This window comes from Triticum urartu, chromosome 2 (genome assembly GCF_003073215.2).
Source record: "Triticum urartu cultivar G1812 chromosome 2, Tu2.1, whole genome shotgun sequence".
Classification (NCBI taxonomy): Eukaryota; Viridiplantae; Streptophyta; class Magnoliopsida; order Poales; family Poaceae; genus Triticum; species Triticum urartu.
The window spans coordinates 435,833,212-435,848,326 of NC_053023.1; positions in this window are offsets into that span (position 1 = coordinate 435,833,212).

A 15,115-nucleotide genomic window follows, 5' to 3' on the forward strand; every position below is an offset into this window, starting at 1 on the left:
GGCAAAGCCACCATTCATAATTCTTTCATACTTGTCACTCTTGATTCATTGCATATCCCGGTACACCGCCGGAGGCATTCATATAGAGTCATACTTTGTTTTAGCATCGAGTTGTAATCATTGAGTTGTAAATAAATATAAGTGTGATGATCATCATTCAATAGAGCATTGTCCCAAAAAAGGCCAAAGAAAAAAAAGGCCCAAAAAAGAGGGGGCAATGCTACTATTCTTTTTTCCACACTTGTGCTTCAAAGTAGCACCATGATATAGCGAGTCTCATATATTGTGCTTCAAAGTAGCACCATGTTCTTCATATAGAGAGTCTCATATGTTGTCACTTTCATGTACTAGTGGCAATTTTACGTTATAGAGCTTGGCTTGTATATTCCAATGATGGGCTTCCTCAAATTGCCCTAGGTCTTCGTGAGCAAGCAAGTTGGATGCACACCCACTAGTTTCTTTTGTTGAGCTTTCATACATTTATAGCTCTAGTGCATCCGTTGGATGGCAATCCCTACTCACTCACATTGATATCTATTGATGGGCATCTCCATAGCCCGTTGATACGCCTAGTTGATGTGAGACTATCTTCTCCTTTTTGTCTTCTCCACAACCACCATTATATTCCACCTATAGTGCTATATCCATGGCTCACGCTCATGTATTGCGTGAAGATTGAAAAAGTTCTATAAAAGTTAGAGTATGAAACAATTGCTTGGCTTGTCATCGGGGTTGTGCATGATTTAAATACTTTATGTGGGGAAGATGGAGCATAGCCAGACTATATGATTTTGTAGGGATAACTTTGTTTGGCCATGTTATTTTGAGAAGACATAATTGCTTTGTTAGTATGCTTGAAGTATTATTATTTTCTATGTCAATATAAACTTTTGTCTTGAATCTTTCTAATCTGAATATTCATACCACAATTAAGAAGATTTGCATTGAAATTATGCCAAGTAACACTCTTTTTATCATTTACCTACTAGAGGACGAGCAGGAATTAAGCTTGGGGATGCCTGATACATCTCCAACGTATCTATAGTTTTTGATTGCTCCATGCTATATTATACACTATTTTGGACTATATTGGGCTTTATTTTCCACTTCTATATTATTTTTGGGACTAACCTATTAACCGGAGGCCCAGCCCAGAATTGATGTTTTTTTCCTATTTCAGTGTTTTGGATAAACAGAATATCAAATGGAGTCCATAGGGAATAAAATCTTCGGGAACGTGATTTTCTCACCGAACGTGATCCATGAGACTTGGACCCTACTGTTGGTGAACGTTGCATAAAACAAAAATTTTCCTATGGTTTCACCAAGATCCATCTATGAGTTCATCTAGCAACAAGTGATCGGATTGCATCTACATACCTTTGTAGATCACGCGCGGAAGCGTTCAAAGAACGGGCATGAGGAAGTCGTACTCGACGTGATCCAAATCACCGGAGATCCTAGCGCCAAACGGACGACACCTCCGCGTTCAACACACGTATGGTCAGCGTGACGTCTCCTCCTTCTTGATCCAGCAAGGGGGGAGGAGAGGTTGATGAAGATCCAGCAGCACGACGGCGTGGCGATGGATGCAGGGGTCACCGCAGCAGGGCTTCGCCGTTCTACTGCGAGAGGCAGAGGTGTAGCAGGGGAGAGGGAGGCGCCAAGACTCAAGGGGTCGGCTGCCCCTCCCTCCCCCCCTTTATATAGGATCCCCTAGGTGGGGCGCCGGCCCTAGGATATGGGATCTCCTAGGGGGGGGGGCGGCCAAGGGTGGAGTGGCCCCCAAGGCAAGTGGGGAGCCCCCCCACCCTAGGGTTTCCAACCCTAGGCGTAGGGGGTGGGCCAAGGGGGCGCACCAGCCCACTATGGGCTGGTTCCCCTCCCCACTTCAGCCCATGGGGCCCTCCGGGATGGGTGGCCCCACCCGGTGGACCCCCGGGACCCTTCCGGTGGTCCCGGTACAATACCGGTGACCCCCGAAACTCTCCCGATGGCCGAAACTGCACTTCCTATATATAATTCTTCACCTCCGGACCATTCCGGAACTCCTCGTGACGTCCGAGATCTTATCCGGGACTCCGAACAACTTTTGGGTTACTGCATATTCATATCTCTACAACCCTAGCGTCACCGAACCTTAAGTGTGTAGACCCTACGGGTTCGGGAGACATGTAGACATGACCGAGATGGCTCTCCGGTCAATAACCAACAGCGGGATCTGGATACCCATGTTGGCTCCCACATGCTCCTCGATGATCTCATCGGATGAACCACGATGTCGAGGATTCAAGCAACCCCGTATACAATTCCCTTTGTCAATCGGTACGTTACTTGCCCGAGATTCGATCGTCGGTATCCCAATACCTCGTTCAATCTCGTTACTGGAAAGTCACTTTACTCGTACCGTAGTGCATGATCCCGTGACCAGACACTTGGTCACTTTGAGCTCATTATGATGATGCATTACCGAGTGGGCCCAGAGATACCTCTCCGTCATACGGAGTGACAAATCCCAGTCTTGATCCGTGTCAACCCAACAGACACTTTCGGAGATACCCGTAGTATACCTTTATAGTCACCCAGTTACGTTGTGACGTTTGGTACACCCAAAGCACTCCTACGGTATCTGGGAGTTACACGATCTCATGGTCTAAGGAAAAGATACTTGACATTGGAAAAACTCTAGCAAACGAACTATACGATCTTGTGCTATGTTTAGGGTTGGGTCTTGTCCATCACATCATTCTCCTAATGATGTGATCTCGTTATCAATGACATCCAATGTCCATAGTCAGGAAACCATGACTATCTGTTGATCAATGAGCTAGTCAACTAGAGGCTTACTAGGGACATGTTGGTGTCTATGTATTCACACATGTATTACGATTTCCGGATAACACAATTATAGCATGAATAAAAGACAATTATCATGAACAAGGAAATATAATAATAATCCTTTTATTATTGCCTCTAGGGCATATTTCCAAAAGTCTCCCACTTGCACTAGAGTCAATAATCTAGTTACATTGTGATGAATCGAACACCCATGGAATTCTGGTGTTGATCATGTTTTGCTCTAGGGAGAGGTTTAGTCAACGGATCTGCTACATTCAGGTCCATATGTACTTTACAAATATCTATGTCTCCATCTTGAACATTTTCACGAATGGAGTTGAAGCGACGCTTGATGTGCCTGGTCTTCTTGTGAAACCTGGGCTCCTTGGCAAGTGCAATAGCTCCAGTGTTGTCACAGAAGAGTTTGATTGGCCCCGACGCATTGGGTATGATTCCTAGGTCGGTGATGAACTCCTTCACCCAAATTGCTTCATGCGCTGCCTCCGAGGCTGCCATGTACTCCGCTTCACATGTAGATCCCGCCACGACGCTCTGCTTGCAACTGCACCAGCTTACTGCCCCACCATTCAAAATATACACGTATCCGGTTTGTGACTTAGAGTCATCCAGATCTATGTCGAAGCTGGCGTCGACGTAACCCTTTACGACGAGCTCTTCATCATCTCCATAAACGAGAAACATTTCCTTAGTCCTTTTCAGGTACTTCAGGATATTCTTGACCGCTGTCCAGTGTTCCTTGCCGGGATTACTTTGGTACCTACCTACCAAACTTACGGCAAGGTTTACATCAGGTCTGGTACACAGCATGGCATACATAATAGAACCTATGGCTGAGGCATAGGGGATGACACTCATCTCTTCTATATCTTCTGCCGTGGTCGGACATTGAGATGAGCTCAATTTCACACCTTGCAACACAGGCAAGAACCCCTTCTTAGACTGATCCATATTGAACTTCTTCAATATCTTATCAAGGTATGTGCTTTGTGAAAGTCCTATGAGGCGTCTTGATCTATCTCTATAGATCTTGATGCCTAATATATAAGCAGCTTCTCCAAGGTCCTTCATTGAAAAACTCTTATTCAAGTAGGCCTTAATGCTGTCCAATAGCTCTATATCATTTCCCATCAAAAGCATGTCATCTACATATAATATGAGAAATGCTACAGAGCTCCCACTCACTTTCTTGTAAACGCAGGCTTCTCCATAAGTCTGCATAAACCCAAACGCTTTGATCATCTCATCAAAGCGAATGTTCCAACTCCGAGATGCTTGCACCAGCCCATAAATCGAGCATTGGAGCTTGCACACCTTGTTAGCATTCTTAGGATCGACAAAACCTTCCGGCTGCATCATATACAATTCTTCCTTAAGGAAACCATTAAGGAATGCCGTTGTGACATCCATTTACCATATCTCATAATCATAGTATGCGGCAATTGCTAACATAATTCGGACGGACTTCAGCTTCGCTACCGGTGAGAAAGTCTCATCGTAGTCAACCCTTTGAACTTGTCGATAACCCTTAGCGACAAGTCGAGCTTTATAGATGGTCACATTATCATCCGCGTCTGTCTTCTTCTTAAAGATCCATTTATTTTCTATGGCTCGCCGCTCAACGGGCAAGTCAGTCAAAGTCCATACTTCGTTTTCATACATGGATCCTATCTCGGATTTCATGGCTTCCATCCATTTGTCGGAATCTGGGCCCGCCATCGCTTCTTCATAGTTCGAAGGTTTACCGTTGTCTAACAACATGATTTCCAAGACAGGGTTGCCGTACCACTCTGGTGCGGAACGTGTCCTTGTGGACCTACGAAGTTCAGTAGCAACTTGATCTGAAGTTTCATGATCATCATCATTAACTTCCTCTCTAGTCGGTGCAGGCACCTCAGGAACATTTTCTTGAGTTGCGCCATTTTCCGGTTCAAGAGGTAATACTTCATCAAGTTCTACTTTCCTCCCACTTACTTCTTTCATGAGAAACTACTTCTCTAGAAAGGATCCATTCTTGGCAACAAAGATCTTTCCTTCGGATCTGAGGTAGAAGGTATACCCAATAGTTTCTTTAGGGTATCCTATGAAGACGCATTTTTCCGACTTGGGTTCGAGCTTTTCAGGTTGAAGTTTCTTGACATAAGCATCGCATCCCCAAACTTTTAGAAACGACAGCTTAGGTTTCTTCCCAAACCATAATTCATACGGTGTCATCTCAATGGATTTCGACGGAGCCCTATTTAAAGTGAATGCGGCAGTCTCTAAAGCATAGCCCCAAAATGATAGCGGTAAATCGGCAAGAGACACCATAGATCGCACCATATCTAATAGAGTGCGATTACGACGTTCGGACACACCATTACGCTAAGGTGTTCCAGGCGGCGTGAGTTGTGAAACTATTCCACATTTTCTTAAGTGTGTGCCAAATTCATGACTCAAGTATTCTCCTCCACGATCTGATAGCAGGAACTTGATTTTCCTGTCATGTTGATTCTCAACCTCACTCTGAAATTCCTTGAACCTTTCAAAGGTCTCAGACTTGTGTTTCAATAAGTAGACATACCCATATCTACTCAAGTCATCAGTGAGGGTGAGAACATAACGATAACCACCGCGAGCCTCAACACTCATTGGACCGCACACATCAGTATGTATGATTTCCAATAAGTTGGTTGCTCGCTCCATTGTTCCTGAGAACGGAGTCTTGGTCATTTTACCCATGAGTGTCACACCCTAGCTAGTTCAAGCATTAGAGTGTGCATCATGTTTAAATTTCTCTTAAATTTGAAATGGGGAAGGCAGAAACCCCCAACACCGCCCTGGAAACAACTAGGGTTTACTAAAATTATTTTTAATGAACCTGAAATGCCCTTCTAAAAAGTTCACCCTCTTTGTCTTGGGTTAGAACCTCTGGCAAAATTGGTGCACAATTTTCTAGGTCAACAGAAGGTCATTGAATTAAATCATAAGTATTTGAATTTGGGCATTTAAATTCTATAAAATAATTTAAATGCTCAAATAATTCTGGAAACAAATGTTTGCTGTTGGAAATATTCTAAACAGAGCCCACAATTATTTTCAGGATTTTTGGAAACATTTTAGTATTTTAATTAAAGCCCAACAGTTGCGGTTAAATAGAAAAAAACAGAAACAAATCAAAAAAAGAGAGAGAGGGAGCCCACCTGGGCCTTACCTGTGCTGGCCCAGCCACCTGGCTCGGCCCAGCTGACTGGCTTGCCAGTCGTCGTCCACCTCCCGCCAGGAGGACGCGGAGCGCGTGGCCGGCGCCCGCGGCCACACGCCAGCCACCTCCTGCTTCTGCCGACGTCCCGGAGACGTCCAAGGATGCCACGCGACCCCCATGTCCCCCTCTCATCCTCGCTCACTCTCCCCTCGTCTCCCTCACCCTCTCCCGCACCATGGCCGACGCACCTGTCGCCATCTCACCGCCGTAGTCGCGCCCTCCGTCACCCCCTCGCCTCTCTGACATGTCCAGAAGCTCCGCCGCGACGCCCTCGCCCTCCCCACCGAGACACGCTTCGCCGGAGGCCCTGCATCGCCGCCCTTGGGCCGTCTTCAACCTCGGTACCCGCCGGACGCTGTTCATCGATTCGCCGCGCTCCAGTCGCCCCCGAGCCCACTGAGCTGCTCATCGACCTCCCTGTGAGCTCCGCCGCCTTTCCCCTCTTCTTTCCCACGCATTTGCACCCTCTAGGCCATAGTTCCACCATGGCCGAAGCTCGTCTCCGCTCGAGCTTGTTGCCGGCGTCGCTCCGGCGACCATTTGGTCCTCCCGTGCTACGCAACATGCTTGCCGCATCGCGTAGTGCCTCGCTAGCGCCTTAGTTTTCGCGTTTGCACGCCGCAGCCCACACCCCGCACATGGCTGAACTCCGGCCGCCGCCTTGGAGCTCGCCGTCGTCGTCTCCGGCCACCGTAGGCCCGGCCTCCACCACCACTAGATGCGCGACTGCAAGAGCTCTCCAACGAGCCCAAGAACGGCCTCGCCCGTGCCCTGTGGGCGTTTTCCGAGCCGCACCACCGTCTCGGGCCTCGCCGGCGAGTTTGACCTAGTTTGACTCCTGGGTGGGCCTAGGTAGACCCCCCTGAGTCTATGACAGGTGGGGCCGGTCTGCTAACTAATCTAGGATTAGTTTTAACTAATTTTAATTAAGTCAGTCACTGACATGTGGGCCCAGGCCCCACTGACAGCTAATTAGTGTTAATCTAATCCTGTTAATTAGCTGAGAGGCTGACAGAAGGGGCCCACCAGTCAGGTTTGACCTGGGCTGGCACCTTTGACCTGCTGAGGTCAGCATGACGCAATGCTGACGCAGTAATGCATTTTCTGGATTTATTTTTATTCAGGAAATTCCAGAAAATAGTCAAAACTTCTAAAAATCATAGAAAATCAACCATAGCTCCAAATGCAAAGATTTATAATGAAAAATGATCAGAAAAATTCAGTCTATCCATCTATAATGGTTTCATGCATGACAAAACAAGTTTACCTTGCTGTTTAAGCAGAATAAGGAAATGCACTATTAAAGCCATGTTTAATAAGCTAATAATTGAATCTTTGATTCAAATAAGCACATTCCTTTCTGTTATAGCTTGCATTAGGCCAAGACACATTCATATTGCCATGTCATAGCATGCATCATATTGTTGCATATCGTCATGTGTTGATTGTGTTCCAATGTGTTCCTCGTGGTAGGTTCTGCCTCCGAGGATATTCACGAGTATCCAACTGAAGGGCAGTATCCCACTACCACTCCATCAGGCAAGCAACCCATTGATCATTCCGATACAAACCCATGTTCTCGCTTCTGCTCTTGTTTACTGCATTAAGACAACGCGATTCAAACTGCTGTGTGCTACAGTAGTTGAACCCTTATCCTCTGCATGACCTGTCATTGCCACAGTAACTAGATGAAACCCACTAGCATGTGTAGGAGTTGATTGAGCCATGTATGTGATTCCTACCTTGCTATGCCTGCTATGCTTAGAGTTGTGTCAGGTCTGGTTCATCTGGGTGATGGGCTAGAGTGAAATGCTTATGTCGGTAATATGAGGGATGTGTTGAACATGTTTTGGTAAAGGTATCGATGAGAGGCCATGTAGGAGTACATGGTGGGTTGTTTCATTGAGATCGTCCCTAAGAACTGAGATCTATATGTGTGATTTAAGATTCGGCTACTACCATGCATTGGGATCCTTAATTGACCCTCTCGGCTTCTTAATCAACCTAGTACTCTGTCTAGGAGTTGCAAATAGTTTCTGGTGTTTGTAGATTATGTGTTGGCGGCCGTGCGTAGCGCTGACCCTAGGGGTGGGCTATGTTGCGGTAGATACACCGTGGCACGGTGTACCGAGTCACACGTTTGGTGTCTTGGGAACCCTGTTCACATCATTCGGGGCCGTATGTGGAAACCTCGGCCGGACTCCCTGCGAATGGAACCTGGATAGGCGATAAATCTGGACTAGAGACTTAAGTGTTTAGGTAGGCCGTGGCCGACACCCTCGCTGGGCTTCCGCTTGAAGGTTGCCGAGTACATGTCGTGTAAACGGCGGTAAGTGGTGAAAGCGTGGATGAAGAAGTACACCCCTGCAGGGTATAAAACTATTCGAATAGCCGCGTCCGCGGTAAAGGACTACTTGGTTGCCTATACAGTTCATAGACAAGTTAATGGATACTACTAAAAGACTCAAGATAAGTGTGAGTACCGAGGATGGCCCTCTCGTAGGATGACGAGGGAGGATCCACGGTGGAGTATTGTGTTGGTGAGTAGTGGACTCGTGTGCGAAAACTATTTTACTGGTGAAGTTCCATAGGATAGCTTAGCCAAGAGTCAAAGTTAGCTTGCTGCAATAACCCCACCACCTTCTTGAGAATGAGCATGTATATTAGGTTCTGATGTAAGACTTGCTGAGTACCTTGTACTCATGTTTGCTTATTTATTGTTTTCAGACGACAACACTGCCCCCTCCGATGGGTTTTATGTAGACCTTGACGTCGACGAGTGACTAGCCACCCAGGTGGTGATCCTGGCCATGGAGGGGCCTACGTAGATAGACAGGCTTAGAGAAGCCTTCTTTCTTTCTAGTGTCTGTACTCAGACCGGTTGCTTCCGCATGTGCTTGTATGATTGTATGACTTGAGTGTCGGGTCATGTGACCCCTATCTGTATGAACATGTTATGTATGGCTCCCTAGAGCCTTTTAAATAAAGTACTTGAGTTGTAGAGTTTTGTTGTGATGCCATGTTGTATGTACTCGTATCGGGCATATTGTGTGTATGATTGAAATGCTTGGTATGAGTGGGATCCGACAATCTAGTTGTTTATCCTTGGCAGCCTTTCTTATGGGAAATGTAGTCTAGTGTTCCTCGAGCCATAGTATTCCGCTACAACCCGGTTCACCGGAGTCCTGCTAGCCCAGCACTACTGTTCAGGACACTTGACTGGCCGGCATGTGTTTCACTTCGTTCTATGTCTGTCCCTTCGGGGAAATGTCACGCGGTGACTTCCGGAGTCCTTCCTAGCCTGCTATAGCCCGGGTCCCCCGGAGTCCTGTTAGCCCAGTGCTACAGCCTAGAATCACTCGCTGATGACCGACATGCTCGATGTGATTCATGTATGCTTGTCTCCATAGGTCTGTGCCGCTCTGGGTTCACGACTAGCCATGTCGGCCCGGGTTCTCTGTCATATGGATGCTAGCGACACTATCATATACGTGAGCCAAAAGGCGCAAACGGCCCCGGGCCATGGTAAGGCGACACCCGTGGGATACCGTGCGTGAGGCCGCAAAGTGATATGAGGTGTTACCGGCTAGACCGATGTGACTTGGAATTGGGGTCCTGACACCGTTGGCATTAGAGCCGGACTGCCTGTAGGTTCGTTGAGCCAAATTGGTCGATGTCGAGTCTAGAAATGCTTTAGTTATATGTAGGGGAATTGATTGTGGGAGGGAACGTAAGGCTCTTTTACTCCTTTACCCCATGCCTCTGATCTGAGTCATTCTCTTCTCATTCAACGTGGGTTAAGGACTAGGCTCTCTTCTTCTATCAGGTTCACGTGTTACTAATCCGTAGTAGCTTATAGGATTGTTGTTACAAGTCCCAGTTCAGTTTCTACTATTCTTAGTATGTTGCCAATTGGATCAGAACCTTGATATGATGTTGTTGAGTGGTATTGCGAACTGCTGTGGATGTCTCAAATCTTTTTCTGAGCATTTACAGTTGTTATGCTGTCCAATTTTTCCCGTGAAATTCTGACGTCTTTGCATTGTGGTTGTGCTTTCAGATGGCCAACCGTGCTCAAAACCAAGTGGTTCGCCTGACCCGGTGCCTCGACGTGCCCGGTCATACTGCTATGTTAGTCCGGGTAATGATCGAGACGGGTTACCGTTGGTATCCCGAATACACCGTTGAAGAGCAATTCCGCGACTTTAATCAAAGCCAATATTTCTACACCGTCAGGATATTTCCTTCTTATCCTGGATCTATCGAGCCCCTTCTCTGTTCCTATGGACTCGGGGTTACTGTTGAGATGGCTGTGCAGGATGCTGCCTATTCCATGATGACCATTATGCGAGTCCGGACTGGCCTGCTTCGGAACACCGACTTCCGTTACATGCCAGCTTTACTTCCGGGAGCGCAAGGGTATCTTCAGGCTATCTATGCCGACTCCACTCAGGAGGACTCATTAACTCGTACCACTGCTGAGATGCTCGAAGATAAGGACCGAGAGAATCGGGCCTTGAGACTGGAGCTTTTCAATACCTGTGCTGATCATTGGGCCACATTGACTCGGTTTGCACCCGTGGTGCAAGCTGGATGTATGGATACAAGGGATCTGTATCCTATGAGATCTGCTCTGCCAGACATGGTGGATTGGCGTGATGTGGGAGGCATTACCCCACCCCGTGGTCCCCGCAGGCCATCGTTTGTTGGTCCAAGACCTCATCCTAGTCCCTATGGTCCACAGGCTCCTCAGGACCGTCTGTTCCGGATGGTCACGTTGAACTTCCAGGCTATGGAGGTGACTTCTATGAGGACTACTATGGAGCTGTCTGAGTTAGTAGTAGTATCACTAGTATTGTAATAGTTGTATCTCCACTGTCCTGTGTGACTTGTGGAATATGACTTGGCGTGTAGTCAATTCCGGAGGTGTAGACAAATAATGTATAGGAGCTTGGAATGCCTCCGATGAGATGTAACGTCTTTCATCATAGTTGTACTGTAGCCTGGGCTTATACTAAACTATGTATGATGTGTATGACCATTGGTATATATATGGCAGTTTTATATTACCATGACATACGGATGAACATCTCTGCATTCTGTGTTATCCATTACATTCTGCACTCCTTGCTAATTTTGAGCCATCCTTATCTAAACCATTGTCTTGTTTTCTCCTAGGATGGTCAACACCCGCAGCAACCCTGCTGCCTCGGAGCAGGGGGAAGCCAGTGCAGCTAGGGGTGAAAATCTGCCTCACCCGCCTTCTTTGGCCGAAGTGATGCTGGAGGCGGAAATAAACAAGCGTGAGACTAACCGCCTGCTAGAGCGGATTGAACAGAACACTGCACGCCATCCGCGAAATGACTTGGTGTCAATCAATGACTTCATCAAGCTGTACCCACCAAAGTTTAACCATTCCGTCGAACCCCTCGACGCGGATGACTGGCTTCGCAGCATCACTCACAAGCTACGTTCGGCCAACGTAGCTGAAGCCGACAAGGTTACTTATGCTGCCTATCACCTCGAAGGCCCTGCTAGCCTTTGGTGGGAAAACTTTGAAGCTATGCGCCCGGTCGGCCAAATTACTACTTGGGCTGATTTCAGTGAGGCTTTCCGTGAGCATCACATTCCGGAAGGTCTCATGGATCGCAAGAGGGAGGAGTTCTGCAACTTCACCCAAGGAAGACTGACTGTGGATGCATATAGTCGTGAATTTGGGAATCTGGCACGCTATGCCCCTGAAGAGGTATCTACTGACGCTATGAAGCAGGCAAGGTTCCGCAAGGGACTTAGCCCTGAGCTTCGCCGCGATCTCCGTCTGCACGAGTGCACATCCTTTCCGAAGTTGGTCAATAAAGCCATCAGTGCTGAGACAGGCCAGACTGATTATGACGCTTCACGCAAGCACTCCCGTGATTTTGGCTCTTCATCCGGCTCTGGAACCCAGAAGCGCCGGGTGTGGATTCCAAGCACGGCACTGCCACCCAGGTTCATCCCGAGGCCATCCTTTAGGGCGCCTCGTCCCAACCAGAAAGCTGCACCGCCCAAGCCCTATGGTGGCCCCGCTGCTAATGCTGCTCCATGGGCCACTGTGGTGACATGATTTAAGTGTGGAGAGCCGGGTCACTATAGTCGAGAGTGTCCCCAGAACAACAACCCCATTCAAACTGGAAAGTCTGTTGGCCGTGGTAAGCCCGCGGGAAAGACATTCTACGCCAAGCCGGTCACCACTGGCCGTGGCCATGTCAACTATGTTTCAGCCGAGGAGGCCCATGAGGATCCCAACGTCGTCGTTGGTACGCTCCTTGTTAACTGCCATCCGGCATCTGTTCTTTTCGATACTGGAGCATCTCATTCATTTATATCCGAGAACTATGCTCGATTGCACAACACGACATTCTGTGACATGCCCACTTCCATGGTAATTCAAACTCCGGGTTCCAAATGGCAAACTTCTAGAGTAAGCCATGGGAACAAAATTCTTGTCGATAGACTTGTCTTCCTTGCATCATTAATAGCTCTCAAGTCCACGGACATAAACATCATCTTGGGTATGGACTGGATGTCAGCTCATTATGCTAAGATCGATTGTGCCACTAGAACCGTTCAACTTACTCACCCATCAGGCAAGACAGTCAATGTCTTAACTCGAGTGGCCAAGCGCCAGCTTTACTCCTTAAATGCCAACCCCCTTCCAGACCTTGAGGATGTTCGGGTAGTCCGAGACTTTCCGGATGTCTTTCCAGAAGAACTGCCAGGTGTTCCACCTGACAGGGATGTTGAGTTTGTGATAGACCTTGTTCCAGGAACTGTTCCAATTTCTAGAAGACCCTACAAGATGGCACCCTTAGAACTAGCCGAGCTTAAGAACCAACTCGATGAGTCCTTGAAAAAGGGTTTCATCCGTCCTAGTTCCTCTCCTTGGGCTTGCCCCGTCCTCTTCGTTAAGAAGAAGGATGGAACGGATCGAATGGTTGTGGATTATCGACCTGTCAATTTGGTCACCATCAAGAACAAATACCCGCTTCCCAGGATCAACGATCTGTATGATCAGCTCGCTGGATCCTCAGTCTTCTCCAAGATGGATTTGAGGTTGGGCTACCATCAAATCAAAATCAGAAACGGGGACACTTCCAAAACGGCCTTCGTTACTCGTTATGGCCAATACAAGTACACCGTTATGTCCTTCGGTTTAACCAATGCCCCAGCCACCTTATCCCGGTTAATGAACTCGGTCTTCATGGAGTATTTGGATAAATTCGTCATAGTATACCTCGATGACATACTCATCTACTCCAAGAACGAAGAGGAACATGCCGAACATCTAAGGCTGGTATTGATGAAACTCCGAGAGCATCGCCTTTATGCCAAATTCTCCAAGTGTGAATTTTGGTTGCCAGAAGCGACCTATCTAGGCCATGTAATCTCTGGTAAGGGTATTGCTGTCAATCCCGAGCGAGTTCAAGCCGCCCTTGATTGGACTCCACCTGAGACGGCTAAGCAAGTTCGGAGCTTCCTTGGCTTAGCGAGCTATTGCCGCCGCTTCGTTGAGAATTTCTCCAAGGTTGCTAAACCTCTAACTGAACTCCTCAAGAAATATAAAAAGTCAAGTGGACTCCACAGTGCAAGTTCAGTTTTCAGGAACTGAAAAGACGCCTGACATCTGCTCCCATACTGGTACCACCAGATTTCTCCAAGGACTTTGTTATCTATTGCGACGCCTCGCGACAAGGACTAGGTTGCATACTCTTGCAAGATCGTCAGGTAATTGCCTATGCTTCACGGCAATTACACCCACATGAGGAAAACTATCCCACACATGATCTAGAGCTTGCAGCTGTAGTCCATGCACTTAAAACTTGGCGACATTACCTTCTCGGTAATTGTTGCGAGATCTTCACCGATCACCAAAGTTTGAAATATATCTTCACCCAACCAGATTTGAATCTCAGGCAAAGACGTTGGGTTGAGTTGATCTCGGATTACGATTTAGGAATAACTTACACCTCGGGCAAAGCCAATGTCATGGCTGATGCGCTAAGCCGTAAGTCCTATTGTAACAACCTGATGTTACAACAAAGTCAACCACTTCTCCATGAGGAATTTCGTAAGCTTAATCTTTACATTGTTCCTCGAGGTTTTCTATCCACCCTGGTAGAAAAACCTAACCTTATGGATCAAATCATAACCGCCCAGCGGTATGATAAGGGCATATCCCGAATTAAGGAAAACATCGCTAGCGGAGTTACTAAATGTTTCTCCATGGATGAGCAAGGTGATGTCTTCTTCAAGAACCGTTTGGTGGTTCCCAAGAAACAACATCTACGCCAGTTGATCCTTAAGGAAGCTCATGAATCCCCTCTCACCATTCATCCCGGTAGTACTAAAATGTATCAAGACCTACGCCAGAGGTTTTGGTGGACTAGGATGAAGAGAGAAATCGCTCAATACATTGCTAATTGCGACGTTTGTCGTCGTGTTAAAGCAGAGCATCAACGGCCTGCTGGCTCCCTTCAACCTTTGGCTATTCCCGAGTGGAAATGGGATAAAATCGGTATGGATTTCATCACTGGGTTTCCCAGGACCAAGAGAGGGAATAATGCCATCTTTGTCATGATCGACCGACTTTCCAAAGTAGCCCATTTCCTACCTGTTCGTGAGAGTATCACCGCTAGCCAGCTAGCCGATTTATACATCTCCCGAATAGTGTCTCTTCATGGTGTTCCATTGGAAATTAACTCAGACTGTGGGAGTCTCTTCACCTCTCGATTTTGGGAAAGTTTCCAAAATGCTATGGGAACTCGTCTCTCTTTTAGTACCGCCTTCCATCCTCAATCAAGTGGTCAGGTAGAGCGAGTCAATCAAATTCTAGAAGATATGCTCCGAGCTTCTGTCATCTTGTTCGGAATGAGTTGGGAGAAATGCCTTCCATTCGCAGAGTTTGCTTATAACAATAGTTATCAAGCCAGCTTGGGCAAGGCTCCTTTCGAAGTTCTCTATGGACGAAAATGTCGA